General features: G+C 41.3%; 1 protein-coding gene across 9 annotated transcripts in view; it reads right to left on the bottom strand.

Annotated features, from left to right (window-relative positions):
- The window catches only part of CCDC88A (coiled-coil domain containing 88A), a 366,404-nt gene that overhangs the window by 339,404 nt on the left and 3,411 nt on the right, over nt 1–23,589 (bottom strand). The gene's annotated exons all lie outside the window — the stretch shown is intronic.

A 23,589-nucleotide genomic window follows, 5' to 3' on the forward strand; every position in this document is an offset into this window, starting at 1 on the left:
TCTCCATTGAAGGAGTCAAACAACATGGCTGGGGTAGTGGTGGCTGAACCCCCTAAAATGGCATGCAGCTCATCATAGAAGTGGCATGTTTGGGGCTCTGACCCAGAGCGGCCGTTCGCCTCTCTGGTTTTCTGGTAGGCTTGCCTCAGCTCCTTAAGTTTCATGCGGCACTGCTTCGGATCCCTGTTATGGCCTCTGTCCTTCATGCCCTGGGAGATTTTGACAAAGGTTTTGGCATTTCGAAAACTGGAACGGAGTTCTGATAGCACGGATTCCTCTCCCCATACAGCAATCAGATCCCGTACCTCCCGTTCGGTCCATGCTGGAGCTCTTTTGCGATTCTGGGACTCCATCATGGTCACCTCTGCTGATGAGCTCTGCATGGTCACCTGCAGCTTGCCACGCTGGCCAAACAGGAAATGAGATTCAAAAGTTCGCGGTTCTTTTCCTGTCTACCTGACCAGTGCATCTGAGTTGAGAGTGCTGTCCAGAGCGGTCACAATGGAGCACTCTGGGATAGCTCCCGGAGGCCAATACCGTCGAATTGTGTCCACAGTACCCCAAATTTGAGCCGGCAAGGCCGATTTAAGCGCTAATCCACTTGTCAGGGGTGGAGTAAGGAAATCGATTTTAAGAGCCCTTTAAGTCAAAATAAAGGGCTTCATCGTGTGGACGGGTGCAGGTTTACATCGATTTAATGCTGCTAAATTCGACCTAAAGTCCTAGTGTAGACCAAGGCTTACATAAAAGGATAGTGTGATTAGCTATTACTGCTACTTTTCTACCCTGCATATCCTTAGAGTGAAAATTGCATTTTCCTTTCCAAATTTTACATTTAACAAGCGCTGATTTTTTGCTGTTTTCAGTAACTGAAGTTAACTTGGTTCTCGAAGTTGTCTCCATAGCTATTATTTGTCCATTATCTCTTATTTTACTTCTTAAAACTCCTACTTTTAATTCCTTCATATAGGAGGAATATCCCGCACTTTTTTCCTTTGTACAAGGAAACTTTTGGCTACAAAGTCTACCAAAAATTCTCCATTAGCTGTCAGCAGAAGTATTGCTGATAGCATTTAAACTTTCAACAGCTGTTACGGAGAGACTTTGATACCCCCTCCCCCCCAAAAAAAGTTAATATGAATCATTAAATACACGCACCATGTTAAGGCAGTGTTTAAATACTTCTGAAAAATGGGAAGTGTAAAACAATATATAGCTTAATATTGTTAATTCTGTATTAAGATATGTACCTATATGTGTAAAGACAACGTAACTGCAATGTCTTATTGTAAAAGCTCCAAAAATCAAATAAATTCTCCCCCCAAAACCAGTTACTTTCTTAAAAAGAAGTATGTTTTCTTACAGTTAACTGAATTCCAGAACACAGTAAATCCGATTAATGTGCAATTCATATTAACTGTGCAATATAAGACAAAGAAATAGAAGGCGGCAATTTTTAAAAAAGGTAACTTTTCACAGCCCCATAATTTGTCTGAGTTTTCACTTGTAGGATAAGACTAAAACTGAACAGTGTAAGCAAAAAAGGGAATAGGACAAATAGGGGGAGTTGGAAAGTAGTGAAGAATAGACGTCAAAATAAAACAACTCTTCAAACTTAATTATGGAACCACTGCAGTGATTCCATAATAGCTAGCAGCCCAGATAAAATATAAAACTTTAAAAGGGTTACAGTGACTGGATAATAGTTTTTAACAGTACTTGTCACTAGAAAGATAAAATGTACTTAACCACCCATAATTTTTCCTTTCCTGAAATGGACACCTAGTTCTCAATGATCCATTGTGACTAGGTTATTCCTCTTCATCTTCCAAGAATGGAGGCTTCCTCCCCTCCCCCAATGTACTGCCAGCAGGTGGAGTTGTTCACACAAGTATTCCTTTTCTTTTTGCGAATACAGACTAACACGGCTGTTCCTCTGAAACCAGAGAACTTTGTGCCTTTTAACTCCCAACTCCCAAAGCTGAGAAGGCAAACTATAATTTCTGATTAATAAACATTACAAAGGACATCCAGGCAGGATACTCTATCTACTTATACATTTATTATACAAAAAATAGAAATGAAAATGTATGGCAAAGCAAGATCTCCCCATGAGGTAATCCTAAAATTTCTCCCTCTCTCTACAGAAAAACTCCATAAGAGACAAAGGAAGAACTGAGATATTTCATCTCCAACTGAAATGTAATGTAAAATTTGGTGAAATTGTAGGGGGGGGAAGCTCATGGAACACCAGGCGCCACTTCAGAGAAGGACAAATTACACATGGATACGTAAATTTTACTTCTCCCCCTCACAGACACTTGCTGCACCATTAACCAGTACAACTGGGAAGTAGCCAACAGTAAAACTAATGTCCACAAACAGGAAACTTAAACTATCAAGAAAACTGAACCAAGAGGAAAAACAGTTCTTTTTTGTCTTTTTTTCCTTCATTTCTTCTTCTTCCTTCTGCCACCACATAAAGGGTTTTAATGAAGGAAAACCAAGAGACTGCAGAACCTTTCATCTAAGAGCCATATCAGACAAAGACAACACATCTATTTTTCAGTGATGGATAACACAATACATTAAAGACCAAGTAGTCATATGCCAAAACACTGAACTTCTCTGCACAGAAAATGGTCATATGCCTAACAGAGTGAGTTCCCACTGAAGAAGGGTGATGTTCTATGAACAATTTGTAGGCCTGACAAACTACTGTATTTATTCATCTGGAAATAGTGGCTATGGATGGATGCCTTGCATCCCTTCTTAGGTCACCCAACTAATCCTGAAATTGCATCAAATTTTTTTTCCAAGGATTAGTCTTGCCTAAAGAGAATCTGAATGACCTGACCTCATCTAAAACGTGCAACTAATTATCCTACGTGTGGAAGGACTCGGCACAAAGGAAGTCAAATACCTTGATTCAAGGTTGGGGGACAGAAAACTCTAGTGCAGTCCTGAGAATTACCTCTAGGAAAAAATAAACTGCATATAAGGCTTCCAGATAAATACAGCCCCCAGACCTGCTAAGTCTTGTGGCCAATGTAACTGCCAACAAGAAAAACATTTAACAGTGAGAACAGGAAAAACTCCTTCATATAGTAAAAAAAAAAAAAAAGGGTTTAGGGATTACCTGATGTATTATGTTACTCTACTAGTCACCTGTCAGCATCTCTGTAGACACATATCTTTAAAGAATTGAGAGGATGAGGGTGGTGCAAAGAAGGGCTAGGGGAGGAAGGAATGTACAACGAGGCTTGTAACAAAGAAACGTGGACCTACAAGGAGCTCCAATATATCCCTGGTTGTAAGACAAAATAGAATTCTTGTTCTTCTGATAGCACAATGAAGATCAAGTTCTCTGAATCCCTTGAAAAGCCAAGATTTGTAAAGTTTCTAGATTTGAGTGGGAAATCCATGAGCTCTTCTCAATATTCATGGTCCAGAAAGTAAAACCTTTCAAATTTGAGGGCAAGAATCTCAGGTGCCGTAGGTCTAGGAGGTTGACGATCTTGGAACAAAACTTTTCCCCCAATCTAGGAAGTTCAAGGATCCTGAACAGACACATGTAGGAATTTATGAGACTATTGATGCCCATGCCTGGACAACTAATTTCTGTTAACTGCTCAAAGACTTGATGATTTATTTCTCATGCTCATGTGTCCAACTGGGATCTACTTAGCTGACCTGCAGTCTGTTCTTTGGTGCAGAAGATAATCTGCTTCCTGATTTTGGAAATTCCTCTGATAAACGGGACAGTTTGTAGGGTAGTGAGGTGTATCAGCTCTGTGGAACAGTTTCCACATCCAGTCACTGTCACGCAAAGTAACTGGAGTTCCTAGAAGGAAAATATATCTCCCAGAGCTGTTACAAGAAATACAATTGGTTAACTCTTTCCTTGGGCAACTGGAGTAGAAGCAGAAAAGTCTGACAGGTCGGCCAAGTCCTGAGAAGTTACTGAGGAGTTCCTCTGAAAACAGATGAAGCAGCCCAGGGACTCAAGCAGCTGAAAGATTTGGTCAGTAAATACATCTATTATCTTGTATAGATAGGCTTATCAACAAATCATCTATGACCTTATCATAGACTGGCCATCAGAGATATCACTCGACAGGTGAGAAAACAAGAAACGTGAGAGAAGTCAAAAGGCATCGCCTGGAATTAGAAGGGCCACCATACTGCTAAGTTCAAGTAGCACAGCACAGCAAATTGTCACATGGGGCCAGGTGTCCTTATAAGACAATGAAAAATCCTAGAGAGAAAACTCTATCAGAAAGGCCTGGATTTGCTGCAGAATTGAACCTTGTACAATGTCAATCAGTCTTGACAGAACCAGAGCTGGACAAAATTTGTCTACATTCTCTTTCTACACGGGAGAGAGATTTGAATGAACACCCCATAAAAATCCCCACAAAAGTAGTAACTGACTAAAGCAGTTTGCAATGTTGTTCTTCATTGCCTTTTTAGTGGCCCATCTGAAGGAAGGGTGACAGTATAGAGCAGAGGTGGGCAAACTACGGCCCGCGAGACCATCCTGCCCGGCCCTTCAGCTCCAGGGCCACGAGGCTAGCCCAAGGCCCCTCCCCTGCTGTTCCCCCTCCCCCGCAGCCTCAGCTCACAGTGCCACCAGCGCTCTGGGCAGTGGGGCTGCAAGCTCCTGCCGGGCAGTGCTGCGGCGTGGCTGGCTCTGGCCAGGTGGCGCGGCTGCCAGTCCTGCTGCTCTGAGTGGCATGGTAAGGGGGCGGGGAGTGGGGGGGTTCAATAAGGGGCAGGGAGTCCCGGGGGGCAGTCAGGGGACAGGGGGCAGTTGGATGGGGTGGAGGTTCTGGGTGGGGGGGGACGGAGGACGGTCAGGGGACAGGGGGTCCCGGGAGGGGACAGTCAGGGGACAAGGAACTGGGGGGGGAGGGGGTTTGGAGGGGTCGGGGGCCGATAGGGGGCGGGGGCCAGGCTGTTTGGGGAGGCACAGCCTTCCCTATCCAGCCCTCCATCAAGTTTTGGAACCCCGATGTGGCCCTCAGGTCAAAAAGTTTGCCCACCCATGGTATAAATAAAGGTAGGAAACTTAAATCTATGGGAATACTCTCCCTGAGAGTTTTGAGAACTAATCTGTCTGATGTGGATTTTTTAAAATTTTATGTGGAATGCTCAGAAACTTTGGAAGAAAGCTCAGTTCTAAGGGGAAAAATGGAGAAGCCCAAGGTGAGAGGTTTTCCCCCGCTTTCTCTCTTCCCCCGCCTTTTTTTGGTCATGGTACAGAAAAGCATCTTATTGAAGACTTGAAGTAACCATGTCAGAGAGTAAAGCAACTCCCAATCTATTGGGCTATCCAGTCTCACAGACAAAGACTGCTCCTTTTGCAACTAGCACTTTGCTGCTGCCCCAGTCTACAGCCTGCCCCTTGAACGGGCACGATAATGCCTTTTTATTTTTTATTTTTGAACACATTTATAGGAGCAGAGGATGATAAGGAATGAGGGAGGGAAGAGAGGAGAACTTGGCACAAGCACTCATGTTAAAGCCCCTGGTTTATGCAGTAATGCTCTTTGAGTCTTTAAAACCTTTGTGAAGTGGTTTTACACTTATGCAACAAAATGGTGTATTCACCTCCCTTAATGCTGACTTTCAGTGCAGCATCACAGCTGTTCAGATCATCCATTGGAACTAACAGGCTGATGATGTGAGCAACTAGAAACTCTCAGGAATGCCACTTGGATGAAAGTGACTGGCTGTCAAACTCAATAAAATGGCCAGGTAGGGCAACTGACATACATGAAGGGCACCTGGAAACATAAAAGCTTACCTGCACCTCTACCTGCAGTTTCCAGCTATTTCAGTGGCCTATTGAAACATGCAGGCTAGAAATATGGACTAAGCTGGTCTGTTGCACTCGTAATAAAACACCGAGTAGGTGTGGCAAAAAGGCAGTCTCTGTTAGACCACGCTGACAAAAGGCAGGCCAAACAGAGGGTCTGCTGGTACTGATAGCAGTATGGGCTAGTTTACTCTGCTGCATCCTGCAAAAAAAGAAAACAGAGAAGCCAGTGGTAGAATGGAACACTGGATTAGACCAAGCTTGAGGGAGCACGCAGAACAGAAGACTTCCTCGCACCACAAGGCTGGCAGTATGGGCCACACCACCTTGCTGACTCACTGAGGAGAAGCCAGTGGAAGAAATGAGAAAAAAACAGAATAGACCATGCTGCACACACACATATCTGAATGAGTTGAAAGAAGAGGATCAGTGCTCAAAACCCTCAGACTGCAACAGTAACTGGTACCAAATACAGAGAAGTGAAGTGGATATTTGAATCTATTTGAATAGATTTTTTTGTCTATTTTAAGCTGTGGTTTCCGTCTCAGAGCCTGTGGGATTCAGAGCTATCCTCAGAGGAAGGAGGGCTCAAAAAACCATACCGGGACAGGGGTTCAAGATACTGACCACAGCCAGGGCTGATTAAGGCCCTTCCTGCAACAAGTTGGGAAAATATATCTGGGTTATTGTGGTAGTCTGAAAGGAGTGGTGGTTAAGGAGGGTGGGATCCTGCAGGATGGCTTTTTTCCTGCCTCTCTGGTTTACCAGCTTTTTGGAGATGCTCCTGGACACCATATTTCACCTCAGTCAAAACAAAAAAAACAGCCAAGAATCTCTGGTTGCTCATTCCCAAAGTCAGATCCCACTCCTGAATTTTCACCCCAAGTAACTTCACGATTAATTGTTACATTGCTGCCATGCTTCACCTCAGCATGGAGCACCAAATAGCCAGGAACAACTGGCTTGGAGATTCTGCATGGTCAGTTTCAATTGTTTTCATGAGAAATTTAAAACGTTCTTTGATATTAATCAGTTTTTAAATTTATAACCTACCAAAAAGAGCAAAGTATTTTGTTCTACTGCATTCTACCACACAAATAAGAATTTGGAATTTCAATTCCTCCAGAGTCCAAAAAAAAATAAATCTGCAGAGATTTGCAGTGTACTTCCCCAACTACACTAATGCACTATCTTCCTCCAGATCAATTATTTTTTTAACTCCAAGTTGATAGGATCAGAATCTTTCATAAGACTTCTCCAAAGACCAAGATGAGAACTTTTCACTTTGGCTCACATTAGAGTGAATTTCCACTAAAAATCAGAAATAGGGGTTTTTGTGGAAATTTTTTTTGGTGCAAAGAGGATCACTGGAAATCAACACAGGGACTTCAGCTCCCAACTTTACACACTTATAGTTCAATTTAAGTGAATGGGACTACGAACAAGTATAAAGTTAAGATCCAAACCTGCAAATGCTTACAACATATGCTTAAGAGGTAAATTCCCAACCAATTTAGAATGGCTGTCAAGTAATTTTAAAAAATTAATTGTGATTAATCATGCTGTTAAACAATACCATTTATTTAAATAGTTTTGGATGTTTTCTACATTTTCAAATATTGATTTCAATTACAACACAGAACACAGTGTACAGTACTCACTTTATATTTTTGATCAAATATTTGCACTGTAAAAAACAAAAGAAATAGTATTTTTCAATTCACCTAATATAAGTACTTTAGTGCAATCTCTTTATCATGAAAGTTGAACTTACAAATGTAGAATTATGTAAAAAAATAACTGCATTGTTTGCTTTATTTTTGAATGTACAACTGTAGAGCCTGCAAGTCCACTCAGTCCTACTTCAGCCAATCGCTCAGACAAAGAAGTTTGGTTACAATTTGCAGGAGATAATGCTGCCCGCTTCTTGTTTACAATGTTACCTGAAAGTGAGAACAGGCGTTCGCATGGCACTGTTGTAGCTGTCATCAAGATATTTATGTGCCCGATGCGCTAAAGATTCATATGTCCCTTCATGCTTCAACCACCATTCCAGAGGACATGCATCCCTGCTGATGATGGGTTCTGCTCGATAACGATCCAAAGCAGAGCAGACCAACATATGTTCATTTTCATCATCTGAGTCAGATGCCACCAGCAGAAGGTTGATTTTCTTTTCTGGTCATTCAGGTTCTGTCGTTTCCGCATTGAAGCGTTGCTCTTTTAAGGCTTCTGAAAGCATGCTCCACATCTCGCCCTTCTCAGATTTTGGACAGCACTTCAGATTCTTAAACCTTTGGTTGAGTGCTTTAGCTATTTTTATAAATCTCACAATGGTACCTTCTTTGTTTTATCAAATCTGCAGTGAAAGTATTCTTAAAACGAACATGTGCTGGGTCATCCGAGACTGCTATAATATGAAATATATGGCAGAATGTGGGTAAAACAGAGCAGGAGACAAATTTGTGACTGAGAGAATTGTAATTAACGAGCAAAAGCCCCATCATCTCAGACATACGCACCCTGACAGTAGGATTGTCTGGCTATGTAGACTCCCTCCTGAGACCCTACGCTACCAGCACTCCCAGCTATCTTCGAGACACCACTGACTTCCTGACGAAACTACAATGCATTGGTGATCTTCCTGAAAACACCATCCTGGCCACTATGGATGTAGAAGCCCTCTACACCAACATTCCACACAAAGATGGACTACAAGCCGTCAGGAACAGTATCCCCAATAATATCACTGCAAATCTGGTGGCTGAACTTTGTGACTTTGTCCTCACCCGTAACTATTTCATATTTGGGAACAATGTATACCTTCAAATCAGCAGCACTGCTATGGCTCCACAGTATGCCAACATTTTTATGGCTGACTTAGAACAACGCTTCCTCAGCTCTCGTCCCCTAATGCCCCTACTCTACTTGCGCTACATTGATGACATCTTCATCATCTGGACCCATGGAAAAGAAGCCCTTGAGGAATTCCACCATGATTTCAACAATTTCCATCCCACCATCAACCTCAGCTTGGACCAGTCCACACAAGAGATCCACTTCCTGGACACTACAGTGCTAATAAGCGATGGTCACATAAACACCACCCTATACCGGAAACCTACTGACCACTATTCCTACCTGCATGTCTCTAGCTTTCATCCAGACCACACCACACGATCCATTGTCTACAGCCAAGCTCTACGATACAACCGCATTTACTCCAACCCCTCAGACAGAAAAAAACACCTACAAAATCTCTATCAAGCATTCTTACAACTACAATACCCACCTGCTGAAGAGAAGAAACAGATTGACAGAGCCAGAAGAGTTCCCAGAAGTTACCTACTACAGGACAGGCCCAACAAAGAAAATAACACAACGCCACTAGCCAAAACCTTCAGCCCCCAACTAAAACCTCTCCAACACATCATCAAGGATCTACAACCTATCCTGAAGGACGACCCATCACTCTCACAGATCTTGGGAGATAGGCCAGTCCTTGCTTACAGACAGCCCCCCAACCTGAAGCAAATACTCACCAACAACCACACACCACACAACAGAACCACTAACCCAGGAACCTATCCTTGCAACAAAGTCCTTTGTCAACTGCGTCCACATATCTATTCAGGGGACACCATCATAGGGCCTAATCACATCAGCCACACCATCAGGGGCTCGTTCACCTGCTCATCTACCAATGTGATATATGACATTATGTGCCAGCAATGCCCCTCTGCCATGTACACTGGCCAAACGGGACAGTCTCTACGTAAAAGAATGAATGGACACAAATCAACCATCAAGAATTATAACATTCAAAAACCAGTCGGAGAACACTTCAATCTCTTTGGTCACTCGATTACAGACCTAAAAGTGGCAATTCTTCAACAAAAAAACCCTCAAAAACAGACTCCAACGAGAGACTGCTGAATTGCAATTAATTTGCAAACTGGACACAATTAACTTAGGCTTGAATAAAGACTGGGAGTGGATGTGTCATTACACAAAGTAAAACTATTTCCCCTTGTTTATTTCCCGTCCTACTGTCCTTGTCAACTGCTGGAAATGGCCCACCTTGATTATCACTACAAAAGGTCCCCCCCCGCCTCTACTGCTGGTAATAGCTCACCTTACACACTGTAACAAAAGTGATCAGGTGTGGTAACACCCATTGTTTCATGTTCTCTGTGTATATAAATCTCCCCACTGTATTTTCCACTGTATGCATCTGATGAAGTGAGCTGTAGCTCATGAAAGCTTATGCTCTAATAAATTTGTTAGTCTCTAAGGTGTCACAGGTACTTTTTTTTTTTTTTTTTAAACAGATACAGACTAACACGGCTGCTACTCTGAAACCTAATTAACAGTGTGATTAATTGATTAATTTTTTAAGCGTGATAATTCTGAGTTAATTGCGTGAGTTAACTGCGATTAATTGACAGCCCTACAACTTAGATATATGCAGAGCAGAACATTAAGGGCCTGATCCTGGTAAAATGGAACTACTCACATGGACAGAATTAAGCACATACTGAAGGCCCTGTCTTGACGTGCAAAAGAGGTGTGTTTTTTCACTTGTTAGCTCAATAGAGTTACCTCAATTGTGAATGAAAAGCCTTCTTAATGCTTGTTAATACACAGACTAACATTTTAAGCCATGTTAACAGGTCATGTTTTAGCCTAGGTTAAACATTTCTGAACTGCACTGTTTTGGTACACACAGTACCATAAATATACAGCCACAACCTTCCAAAGCCACCACAAAATTACTCCATGTATTTTTTTCTGGAAGGGCCTTTTTTAAAAGGGGGGGGGGGGAGAAGAGAACTGGAGCAGCAAATGTCTCTCTATATGCCTATCTCGGCCTGTGGGATTTATTTTAGAATTTTTACACAAGTCAGACCTTGTCCCATAATGATGAGAAACAGGGAACCAAATTTGAGAAAGATCATAGCCCAAAGTGTCTTACACCAAAAAATAGTCATAAAAATTTAATTGTAAACAGAGTCCTAATAACTAGGTCCCCTAAGATATATTTTTGTGCACATTCAACAGTATACATTCAATAAATATGAATTATCAACTTGTTTCTGCTGGTCCCCATCCCAAAAATATAGCATATTTACAGTTTTAAGTTTACTGAATTGTTATACCACTTTTAAAAGACCCCCTCCTTCCAAATTCCCGTCCTCGAGTCTGGCATTTACATGAAAGGGCGAAAATCTCATGAGGAAAACTGGATCAGTAGGGTCTGGGCGAAGCAGTAGCCTTTGACACTGCCTCCGATCAGTGATTTGACTAATTGTTGGCCTAATGCAGTCATGGAAAAGGAGTTTCAGAGCTTTCCTTCAACAATGCTGAGCAATAGTAACCTAGGAGTCCTGCTGGAGTTCATGCCATGCCTCTCCTTACCAACCTGCAGCAACTCAAGGGAGAAGAGTGAGGAGTCTTAATTAGCAGAAGTCACAATACTGTCCAGAAAAAAGAAAAGGAGTACTTGTGGCCCCTTAGAGACTAACAAATTTATTTGAGCATAAGCTTTCGTGAGCTACAGCTCACTTCATTGGATGTCCAGATAATCTCTTTGCCCATCTAGGCCATGTGCTCCAGGAATAATATATCTTGAAAAATGCCTCTTTCCTCAGTGAGTTGTGTTTGTTTTGTGTGAGGATTGTGGGGGGTTTTTTTTGTTTTTTTTTTGGGGGGGGGGGAGTAAGCAGTTCAGTAAGAAGAAACTGGGCTGGATGGATGCACTACAAGGTGGGTAGAAAGTTGGCTAGATTGTCGGGCTCAACGGGTAGTGATCAATGGCTCCATGTCTAGTTGGCAGCTAGTATATAGTGGAGTGCCCCAAGGGTCGGTCCTGGGGCCGGTTTTGTTCAATATCTTCATTAATGGTCTGGGGGATGGTGTGATTTAGTTGGGATTGGTCCTGCTCTGGGCAAGGGGTTGGACTAGATGACCTCCAGAGGTCCCTTCCAACTCTGATATTCTATGATTCTATGAAACCAGAGAAGCAACAAAGTGGGACCTAATCTGGAAGAGAACGAAGGACCTTGGAGTACTGGTTGATCACAGAATGACTATGAGCCACCAATATGATATGGCCATGAATAAAGCTAATGCGGTCTTGGGATGCATCAGGCGAGGTATTTCCAGTAGAGATAAGGAGGTTTTAGTACCGTTATACAAAGGCACTGGTGAGACCTCACCTGGAATACTGTGTGCAGTTCTGGTCTCCCATGTTTAAGAAGGATGAATTCAAACTGGAACAGATACAGAGAAGGGCTACTAGGATGATCCAAGGAATGGAAAACCTGTCTTATGAAAGGAGACTCAAGGAGCTTGGCTTGTTTAGCCTAACTAAAAGAAGGTTGAGGGGAGATATGATTACTCTCTATAAATATATCAGAGGGATAAATACCGGAGAGGAATTATTTAAGCTCAGTACCAGTGTGGACACAAGAACAAATGGATATAAACTGGTCATTGGGAAGTTTAGACTTGAAATTAGACAAAGGTTTCTAACCATCAGAGGAGTGAAGTTTTGGAATAGCCTTCCAAGGGAAGCAGTGGGGGCAAAAGACCTATCTGGCTTTAAGATTAAACTCGATAAGTTTTTGGAGGAGATGGTATGATGGGATAACATGATTTTGGCAATTAATTAATCTTTAAATATTCACGGTAAATAGGCCCAATGGCCTGTGATGGGATATTAGATGGGGTGGGATCTGAGTTACTACAAAGAATTCTTTCCTGGGTATCTGGCTGGTGAATCTTGCCCATATGCTCAGGGTTCAGCTGATCGCCATATTTGGGGTCGAGAAGGAATTTTCCTCCAGGGCAGCTTGGAAGAGGCCCTGGAGGTTTTTCGCCTTCCTCTGTAGCATGAGACACGGGTCAGTTGCTGGAGGATTCTCTGCTCCTTGAAGTCTTTAAACCATGATTTGAGGACTTCAATAGCTCAGACACAGGTGAGACGTTTATTGCAGGAGTGGGTGGGTGAGATTCTGTGGCCTCCGTTGTGCAGGAGGTCAGACTAGATTATCATAATGGTCCCTTCTGACCTTAATATCTATGAATCTATGAAAGAGAAAACCCACGAACAGAACAGGAGCAGAGGACATGTAAAGAAAAGGAGGAAACTCAAACATAATCCCAATTTGGGATTGAGAAAGAGGAAAAAATACAGAAACCTATTAATTTTTAAATGGGGGATTATAGCTGTTATTTGGCTATCAACCCAATTAACTGACTTATAGCAGAAAAAAATAAAAACAAAGCATCCCCACCCCAACTAAAGCACAACCTGTGTGACCTGGGACAATATATTATTGCACTCTTACTCAGTTTTTCTTTCTAGCAGTAAAACTGAGAGAAAATACACACTTCACAGCCTGTTACAATCGACCTAGTTTAAAACACAAGTTGATTAAAGCGCACTAGGGAACTTCTAGTGCGGCAGCAGTATCCTATGGCCACACTGACACTATGGCTACATCTATACTTGGAACTGGGGGTGTAATGCCCAGCTCAAGTACCCACACACACACTACCTCTCATCAACCTAGCGCACTAAAAACAGCAGTGTGGCTGCCATGGCACAGGCTAGCCACACTGAGTACAAACCCACTTAGACCCCATGGAAACATACTCAGGGTGGCTATCCCGTGCCACTGTTTGCCACAGTCCATGCTACCGCAGTTACACTACTATTTTTAGCTCAATGAGAGCTATTGTGAGTACATCTGCTCAAGCTGGACTCACACCCCCAGCTCTAGAGTCTAGAGGAAGACTTAGTTTGTGGCAAGCTGGAGAGTAAATCTATGGTGTACTCAGCGTGCATACAGACACATACTAAGATGGCAAGGTCTTTTTTTTTTTTTTTTTAAACTAAATTTCCATTAAGTTTTGGTAACTAAATCCCCTCTCAACTGTGGTATACATTGGTGATAAGGACAAAGCTAGCAAGCTACAATTACTCTGGGAAATTGATTTCTGACACTTATGCTAGATCTACAATAGAAGCACTTTGCTGGTACAGCTATACCAGTACACTCTCTCAGCAAAGCGATCTTAGTGCAGAGTTTGTTTGCAAAACTGGCATTTTGCAAGTATACCTTATTCCATTCCAGCCCGCACCCCTATCCCTGAAGCAAAATAAACTACACTGGCAAAAGCACAGTTTTGCCAGTACAACTTCACCTACACTACAAACTTTTGCCTGCACAGCTATGTCAGTCCGATCTCGTAATTCTTCACACCCATGACAGACATAGCAGAAAAATTTCACAATGTAGATCTGGGCTTATTTATATCAATAAAATGTCAGTTCTCTCCCTTAGGTAACCCTTCTGAACCAGAGGAATGTTTCACTTCCACTCAACTTTGCTCTCAACACTGTGTACACCAAAGGGAGTTATTAGAACATTAAGTTTGTGGTTTTTATTCATGATTAAGTATTTATGAGCCAGTTGTGACTACTGTTTATGAAAAAACTGATAATTTCATTGCCAGACATCAACTGTGTTATGGCAATAGTTGCTTCTCAAGTTAAGAATGAAGATAGCACCCTACCATAAATCCAATTTTTAAAACTTTCCTCAACTACCTCACAAAATTCCTCAGTCTTCCTGAAGTTTTGCACACATCTCATCTGAGGCCAATTTTTTTACTGGAAAATTGTCAAACAGTTCTAAATTACTGTACCATATTTTGAAAATTTAACTGAAGTTTATTTTTTGAAACTTATTCTTATACTTTTTTGCTTCAACATATCTCCAAAATGGGCCTAGAAACTCCAGATTTGTTTAGTTTTGTTGGCTTTGCTGAGAAGTGCTGTCACAATGCTAAGGGTAGCCTGGAATTCCTCCTAACCTGCAAGGGATTAAGAAGCTCAAATAACCTGGTTGGCACCTGACCAAAAGGACCAACGGGGAAAGAAGATACTTTCAAATCCGGGGGGGAGGAAGGCTTTATTTTGGTGTGTTCTCTTGGGAAGCAGAGAGGCATCAGGTCAGAAAACTCCTTCTCCTATAAACCATCCTAAAAGTATCTCATATTACAAATTGTAAGTAAAAGCCAGGCAAGGCGTGTTAGATTATCTTTGCTGGAGGAAGGTTTATTCCTGTTTTTTGTAACTTTGAAACTAAGCCTAGAGGAAGTTCTGCTGTGCTTTTGAATCTTTTGTTACCCTGTAAAGTTATTTTCCATCCTGATTTTAGAGAGGTGATTTTTACCTTTTTTTAAAATAAAATCCTTCTTTTAAGAACCTAACAGATTTCTCTCTTGTCCTAAGACCCAGGGCTTTGGGTCTGTGATCACTTTGTAACCAATTGGTTAGGATATTATTCTCAAGCCTTCCCAGGAAAGGGGGTGTAAGGGCTTGGGGGGGGATATTTTGGGGGAATAGGAACTCCAAGTGGTCCTTTCCCTGATTCTTTGTTAAATCACATAGTGGTGACAGCAACCAAGGGCAAATAATTTGTGCCTTGGGAAAGTTTTAACCTAAGCTGGTAGAAATAAGCTCAGGGGTTCTTTCATGAGGGTCCCCACATCTGTACCCTAGAGTTCAGAGTGGGGAGGGAATCCTGACAAGTGCCTTTTAGTATTTTTGGATAGGGCATTTAAGATATAAAGAGGGCCTGTATAAAAAATGTATAAGGAGCAACACTTATAAAACATTTATAGTATAAAGGTTATAAACAAACACTGACCTTCTGGCTCCAGCTGCTAGACTGAACCAGAGACAGGGAAGTAGGAGGCCAAAAGGAAATTTGGTGGAGCAGGATTCCAGGAAAGATACGAAGGGGAATGCCTGGAGATGGCAGCAGGAAAATGAAGGTACATGTGCACAGGTGTAATGGAACTGTGTTCCCCAGTCTCAGAAATATCTTAGAGCAGAGGTGGTAGGCAGGAGGGGAAGACCAGGACATTAAGGAAGGATGAGGGGGAATGAAGGACAGTTTACTGAACCACCAAAATAGAGAGGTGATGGGGTGCCACAAAGAGGACATGGAATAGGGACAAAGGAAAGGGGGCACAGAACTGGGGGAGGGCATATAGGGGTGGGTGGGCACGCATGCATGCGAAGGGGACCTAGGGGAGAAAAAGAAGGACAGGGAAAGACCAACTGTTGGAAAATTTCCATGAGGATATGTCTCTCCATGTCCTCTATTCCCTTCATCCATCCACTACTCCAATATATCACGCAAGTACAGATCCTACCACCATACACCTCCTATGGACTTGCTAACATGTGTAAGATGGAAGCCCTGCTTTAGATAAAATAAATCATTAGGCATTTATAAAATCCCATTTCTTATTTACAAGATCCTTTTCCAACAATAATATTTAGGGCCCTGTGTACACGACAGCAATGGAATTTGTTCCTCCTTTTTGCACAATTGCGCTCCACAATCTTAAATTTCATTTTAAAAAATTCTAGCACTTCTGATAGCAAAGAGTTAAAAATGTGGACAAGTATAAAACGAACAGTGACACTTGCCTGTGTCTGTAACAGTAAGTCTGAGAGGTGTGCCCGATTCATCTCAATTGAGGGAAGAGGACATGGACTCTGCAGCTGCAAAATTTGACATTTTTCCAAGGTGTTACAGAATTCAGCATTTTGCTTCTAAATTCACCTAACATTTTATTTTCCATCTCCCTACCCTGGCAGGATTTGCCTGCAGCTGCCTCTTGCCTCCAGCTTTCTTCACAAGGAGGAGTAAGTTAGTTTACAGTGCATGTTCTGCACACGTTGCACGGAAATGGGGAGAGAAGGTTGTTGAGTAGGCCGCATACACAATATCATGGGAGTTGAGAGACCCCTGAGTGCAGTCAGCCACTAGAAAAAGCAGAGTGAAAAAAAATACTTACCCTCTAAAATAATCACTGTTAAAATATTGTTGAGAATTATAACTTACTAATTGATGTAATATTCATATTTTCAACCAAAAGACAGTTTGGACATGGATAACGGGAATGAGAATGCAATACAATAATGTTGCCCCAATATTTAGGGTCTGGTGCTACAGAATTTGGTCTTGTTCATCAGGGTACATAAGTCCCCAGTAATAATCTAGTTACTTTTTAATTTTGAGTTTTGTATATATTTTTGCAAACTTTAGTGGGAAGCAATGTAAGTCACATGGGGCTAGTGAATGATAAAGATTATACAGCAAAGGAGAATTAGTTGAATTCCTTAATGTAACAGAACAGCCAGTGTTCTCGTGTAAAAATACTTCATTAACAGCTGGAGATGATCCTGCTGGTAGATGCTAAGTAGCTCCTCCTGACTCACCAGTGTGTTACTCCACGCAGATCGAGAACAAGACCACCTATGGTACTGATTGTACAGTCCTGAAAAAGGAATCCAAATAGCAGTAATCAAACTTGAACTTTAGCTGAACATTGTTATTTGTTGTTTATTTTCTCCAATAATAAAACCAAACTCCAGGAAGGGAGAAAGTTGACTCCACACAGTGTATGGACTATGTTTTAGAGCAGGATGAGAATGGTACCCACTCATACTTAGTATTACTAAAGCCGAAAATGTTAACTCTAAATGGTGAATTTCTAATTTATTTTTAAATATGCTTGATTTAGCTACCATTAGTTTTCAAGACCTAAATTCAGCTCTTTGAGAGCAATACTTGTAGTTTGCCTGTACTGCGTGCTCTTTTTCCGCATCATTACCAAGAGGTTTATATCCCGATAGTGCTATTTCCATAACAGACATAAAGCACAATCAAAGAAACTCTTCCGTAAGACCATAATATAGCTGCAGGACACCATTATACGACTGAAAGCTCATGGATGGTGTAAATGTAATGATAGCCCCAAATCCTGCAAACATTTACACGTTGAACTTTATTTAATGGGACTAAACTTTGCAAGATCCAGGCCACAAACTACACTACTACATCTGATGAAGTGAGCTGTAGCTCACGAAAGCTCATGCTCAAATAAATTGGTTAGTCTCTAAGGTGCCACAAGTACTCCTTTTCTTTTTACACTACTGTTAGATTTCCATAAAACACAAAAGATGTCTATATAATGTAGAATGCCATCTATTAAAGCTAAAACAAAAACAAACTTTCTATAAGAGACTGGTTATGACTGTGTTATCACTTTCTTACTTTAATAGTATGTAAACGTAACAATTTATGCACTGATTACATAACACTACCCGTAATCAACAATCAGTGGAATAACCTGCATACTCAGTAAATCCTTAGACCTACTGATTAACAAATATAATTGTAAATAGCATACTATGTTATCTGTTTCCACATGAGAATTAACAAATATTCGTGTTTCTACTTTTGTACAAAGTCCTGCGGTCTTGACATTCCCACATACAATAAAATATCTGAATGATCTAATGTGCTACTAAAATTGTATTATGTGATATGTTCCTCTCTACTGCAAAAAGACAAATTCATTTTCTTAAATATAGAGAAACGTGAAAATTTATGAATTCCAGCATAAGAGTTTGTACTCATAACATAAAAAATCTAGTAGTCACTATTGAATCATAAAGGAATTTTCCATTTGTACAAGTTTTTAAATAGTTTAATTTATTTTGAAAAGACAGTACTAATCCGAGTATAACTGAGAAATTTACAATGTAACTTTAGACAACTTTTTTCAATTCAAAATATAATTTCTCTCTTTACTTTGTATTTCTTTTAGTAACTGGTACTTTAAATATGTAAATATTTAAGTTACAGGCCTTCTATACATCATAACCGTAACACATTTATATAGCAAGAAATATTTTAAGACTAAAAAATAGAAGATCAATAGTCAGGGCCTTTGTGATCTATGGATGAAAATATCTAAGAGCTAACAATGTATTATTATTATGTAAGTGCATGCAGATGTGCAATAGGAGCACTATATACATTGAAAAAAAAATTAAGTAAAATACAGTTTTAAATACCATTTAATCTATTTTAGGTACTTATATGGTGACAGTTACTGTAGTATCTGAGCACCTCACAATCTTCAATGCATTTATCTTCACAGGGAATACGATTAACTTTATTTTACAGGTGGGGAACTGAGGCACAGAAAGACTAAGTGACTTGAGTCATACACGAAGTCTGTGTGGGAATAGGAAATCAAGTTCATAACTCCCAAGTCTCAAGCTACCTTTCTAATCGCTGGACTATCCTTCCTCCCTTAAAGAGTATTAGTTTGGAAGTTGTCTATGAAGTTCCCAGCAAAGGAAGAGATCCTCTGAAGTTTGCGTACCATATGGCAGCGGTTCTCAAACTTATTTGCTCGTGCTCCCCTTCTGTATGTCTGTAGTAGTTTACACCCCCGACCACCACACAAGTACATGTACCAATTTAAAAAAAAAACAAAACATGCAACTCTCACTAAATATTAAAAACAGTAAGGCATTGATTCAAACAGAACCAACGATCCATTGTAACAAGAGCAAAACCGCAATTGTGGTCGATGCTACGACGCGGTGTACACAATTAATTGTAAGCAAATGGATTAACCTACAGTTGGCAATGACTTTGTATAATAATATGCAAGCTTAACAGAAATCGATCAAAATGCACAGCACCATCTAGAGTCAAATGCACAGCGCCATCTGAGGGCCTGATATGTCTCGAATAATCAGCTTTGCTAATTCATTGCTATGGATAAAATGTGTGCAGTCTCTCTCTCACACACACACACACCCCACACACAGAATACATTATGCACCCCCAGGCTGGCCCACCTCCCCTCCAGTTTGAGAGCTTCTATCATACGGCAGGGGTCCCATACTTTTTTCCCTGCGGCCCATCTGTGCAGCTGTGATAGGCACTACGGCCCACTATTAACACTTCTTGAGGAAAATTATTCATTTTAATTATTACATACATATAAAATGTAACACTGTAAATAAATAATGCACATGTTTCCTTTTCATGATTAAATTGTACCAGCGGACCACCCAGGCCCACAATATGGGAACCCCTGCGATATAGTTTCATCTGCATGCAAAAGAAGCCAAAGATACATGCTAAATTACAAAGCGTTGAATTTTCTCTTTTTGACTGAGAACTGGTGAAATCAATGTAGATACAAATAAAAGTCTCAGTACCCACTGTATGACTACTGGAAACTAATTATTCTGACTGACATCTGCTTCCATAGTCATGAAACATCTTAGCTCTTGGCAGTAAAGTTTGTCCAGCTAGGAGTAAGGCACACTAAATGCCATACTAAAACTCCTGCTGGCTGGCTAATCCGGGACTGAACCAATGACCCTACTTTTTACGTTTTCTCTAACAAACAAAACCTCCTTTTAGATTGCACAATTATTTTAACATAAACCATTTCTAATCCGAGATTAATACTCCCCTTCATAAATTCATATAACATTTGTTTTAAAACATTTGGCAAAAATGAAATATGTACCAAAGCAGAAAAGCAGCAGGGCTTCAACCGTTGAAACAGTGTCCAATTGTTCATGTTCTGAACCTATGTAAACTACTTACTGTGATGGTTTCCCTACTCACATATTAACCAACACACACACACACACACACCAATCTCCAATACTGACACCAAAATCAGAAACACATAATATCATCCTATAAAAGGGTTTCAAGCCAATACATATTGCTAGCTGCACTCTGGCACTAAAACACTAACATTAATACCATCAGACACTTGAAGCACACTAGTGTAGAAGATGATAGCACTTAATGTATTAGACACATGCTTCTGGTAGCACTTTTCACATCTAACGCAACTATCACTCCTAATGATTCTTGCTGGAACAACAGTTCATGCTCTCCATTGGAGTACGAAAGTATGGTGGTGTAAAGAATTTTTGTTTCTAACCCTATCACAAGATATCTAGACAATTACCACATTATGATTTTTAGAAAACTTTTCAAAAGCTAGTGTGTCTCAAAATGCACTAGTACTATTTTTTCTGTCACACTTCTCTTGTACATGGTAACTAAAGTTTTAAAGGAAGAGTATAGGTAAATGTTAAGGTTCATTTTAAAACTGCATCTATCTTTAAGTGCATAGCTCTGTAAGGGTTTTAAACTGCTGCCCGCTGCTGTAATATCTGAGCACTTTCCAGGTAAAATCAGTAGCAACAGCAAAGTGCCCAGTGGACTTCTTGGAGCCTTTGGCTCTCCTCCGTTTTTGAGGTAACATTTCTGCTGGGGGCATAGCTTTGTTTCTTGAGTTGTTTGTTTGTTTCAGTGGGTGTTTGGGAAGACGGGTGGAAATTCAACATTACGAGTAAAAAGAAAAGGAGTACTTGTGGCACCTTAGAGACTAACCAGTTTATTTGACAGGTTTCAGAGTAACAGCCGTGTTAGTCTGTATTCGCAAAAAGAAAAGGAGTACTTGTGGCACCTTAGAGACTAACCAATTTATTTGAGCATGAGCTTTCTTGAGCTACAGCTCACTTCATCGGATGCATACCGTGGAAACTGCAGCAGACTTTATATACACACAGAGAATATGAAACAATACCTCCTCCCACCCCACTGTCCTGCTGGTAATAGCTTATCTAAAGTGATCATCAAGTTGGGCCATTTCCAGCACAAATCCAGGTTTTCTCGCCCTCCACCCCCCCACACAAATTCACTCTCCTGCTGGTGATAGCCCATCCAAAGTGACAACTCTCCACACAATGTGCATGACAATCAAGTTGGGCCATTTCCTGCACAAATCCAGGTTCTCTCACCCCCCCACCCCCCTCCCAAAAACCACACACACAAACTCACTATTCCGCTGGCAATAGCTCATCCAAAGTGACCACTCTCCCCACAATGCGCATGATAATCAAGGTGGGCCAGCCCCAGCACAAATCCAGGCCTTCTCACCCCCCCCCCCACCTCCATACACACACAAACTCACTTTCCTGCTGGCAATAGCTCATCCAAACTGACCACTCTCAAAGTTTAAATCCAAGTTAAACCAGAACATCCGGGGGGGGGGGGGGGTAGGAAAAAACAAGGGGTCATCCTTTAGGATAGGTTGTAGATCCCCCAACTAAAACCCCTCCAACGCATTATTAAGGATCTACAACCTATCCTAAAGGATGACCCAACACTCTCACAAATCTTGGGAGACAGGCCAGTCCTTGCCTACAGACAGCCCCGCAACCTGAAGCAAATACTCACCAACAACCACATACCACACAACAGAACCACTAACCCAGGAACTTATCCTTGCAACAAAGCCCGTTGCCAACTGTGCCCACATATCTGTTCAGGGGACACCATCACAGGGCCTAATAACATCAGCCGCACTATCAGAGGCTCGTTCACCTGCACATCCACCAATGTGATATATGCCATCATGTGCCAGCAATGCCCCTCTGCCATGTACATTGGTCAAACTGGACAGTCTCTACGTAAAAGAATAAATGGACACAAATCAGATGTCAAGAATTATAACATTCATAAACCAGTCGGAGAACACTTCAATCTCTCTGGTCACGCAATCACAGACATGAAGGTCGCTATCTTAAAACAAAAAAACTTCAAATCCAGACTCCAGCGAGAAACTGCTGAATTGGAATTCATTTGCAAATTGGATACTATTAATTTAGCCTTAAATAGAGACTGGGAGTGGCTAAGTCATTATGCAAGGTAGCCTATTTCCCCTTGTTTTTTCCTACCCCCGCCCCCCCCGGATGTTCTGGTTTAACTTGGATTTAAACTTTGAGAGTGGTCAGTTTGGATGAGCTATTGCCAGCAGGAAAGTGAGTTTGTGTGTGTATGGAGGTGGGGGGGGGGGGGGTGAGAAGGCCTGGATTTGTGCTGGGGGTGGCCCACCTTGATTATCATGCGCATTGTGGGGAGAGTGGTCACTTTGGATGAGCTATTGCCAGCGGGATAGTGAGTTTGTGTGTGTGGTTTTTGGGAGGGGGGTGGGGGGGTGAGAGAACCTGGATTTGTGCAGGAAATGGCCCAACTTGATTGTCATGCACATTGTGTGGAGAGTTGTCACTTTGGATGGGCTATCACCAGCAGGAGAGTGAATTTGTGTGGGGGGGTGGAGGGCGAGAAAACCTGGATTCGTGCTGGAAATGGCCCAACTTGATGATCACTTTAGATAAGCTATTACCAGCAGGACAATGGGGTGGGAGGAGGTATTGTTTCATATTCTCTGTGTGTATATAAAGTCTGCTGCAGTTTCCACGGTATGCATCCGATGAAGTGAGCTGTAGCTCACGAAAGCTCATGCTCAAATAAATTGGTTAGTCTCTAAGGTGCCACAAGTACTCCTTTTCTTTTTGCAGTTTATTTGAGCATAAGCTTTCGTGAGCTACAGCTCTCACGAAAGATTATCCTCAAATAAATTTGTTAGTCTCTAAGGTTCCACAAGTACTCCTTTTCTTTTTGCAAATACAGACTAACACGGCTGCTACTCTGAAACATTATGAATGTAATTCTTGCTATAGTGAAAAGAACATGTATAAATTATCTACAATGTATGCACGGCATACAGTTTTTCAAACACCCATATCCTTTTCAAATCAAGAAAAGTAAGCCTTTGATGAAAAACTGCATTCATGCAAACTTCCAAAACAGACATTTTTGCCATACTTTACCTATATACAGACAAAAGTGTCTGGTTGTCAGTGGGAGTTGGATTGGGCCCTAAAAGTCAACAGAAAGGCTCAAAATGAGCCTTTCAGTTGAAATATTGTCAAGCCTCAAACAAGCAACAGTTTTTCACCCTTACCAAATACAAATTTATAAAAGAGCAGTTGGAGA

The sequence above is a fragment of the Caretta caretta genome, chromosome 3 (genome assembly GCF_965140235.1).
Source record: "Caretta caretta isolate rCarCar2 chromosome 3, rCarCar1.hap1, whole genome shotgun sequence".
Lineage (NCBI taxonomy): Eukaryota > Metazoa > Chordata > Testudines > Cheloniidae > Caretta > Caretta caretta.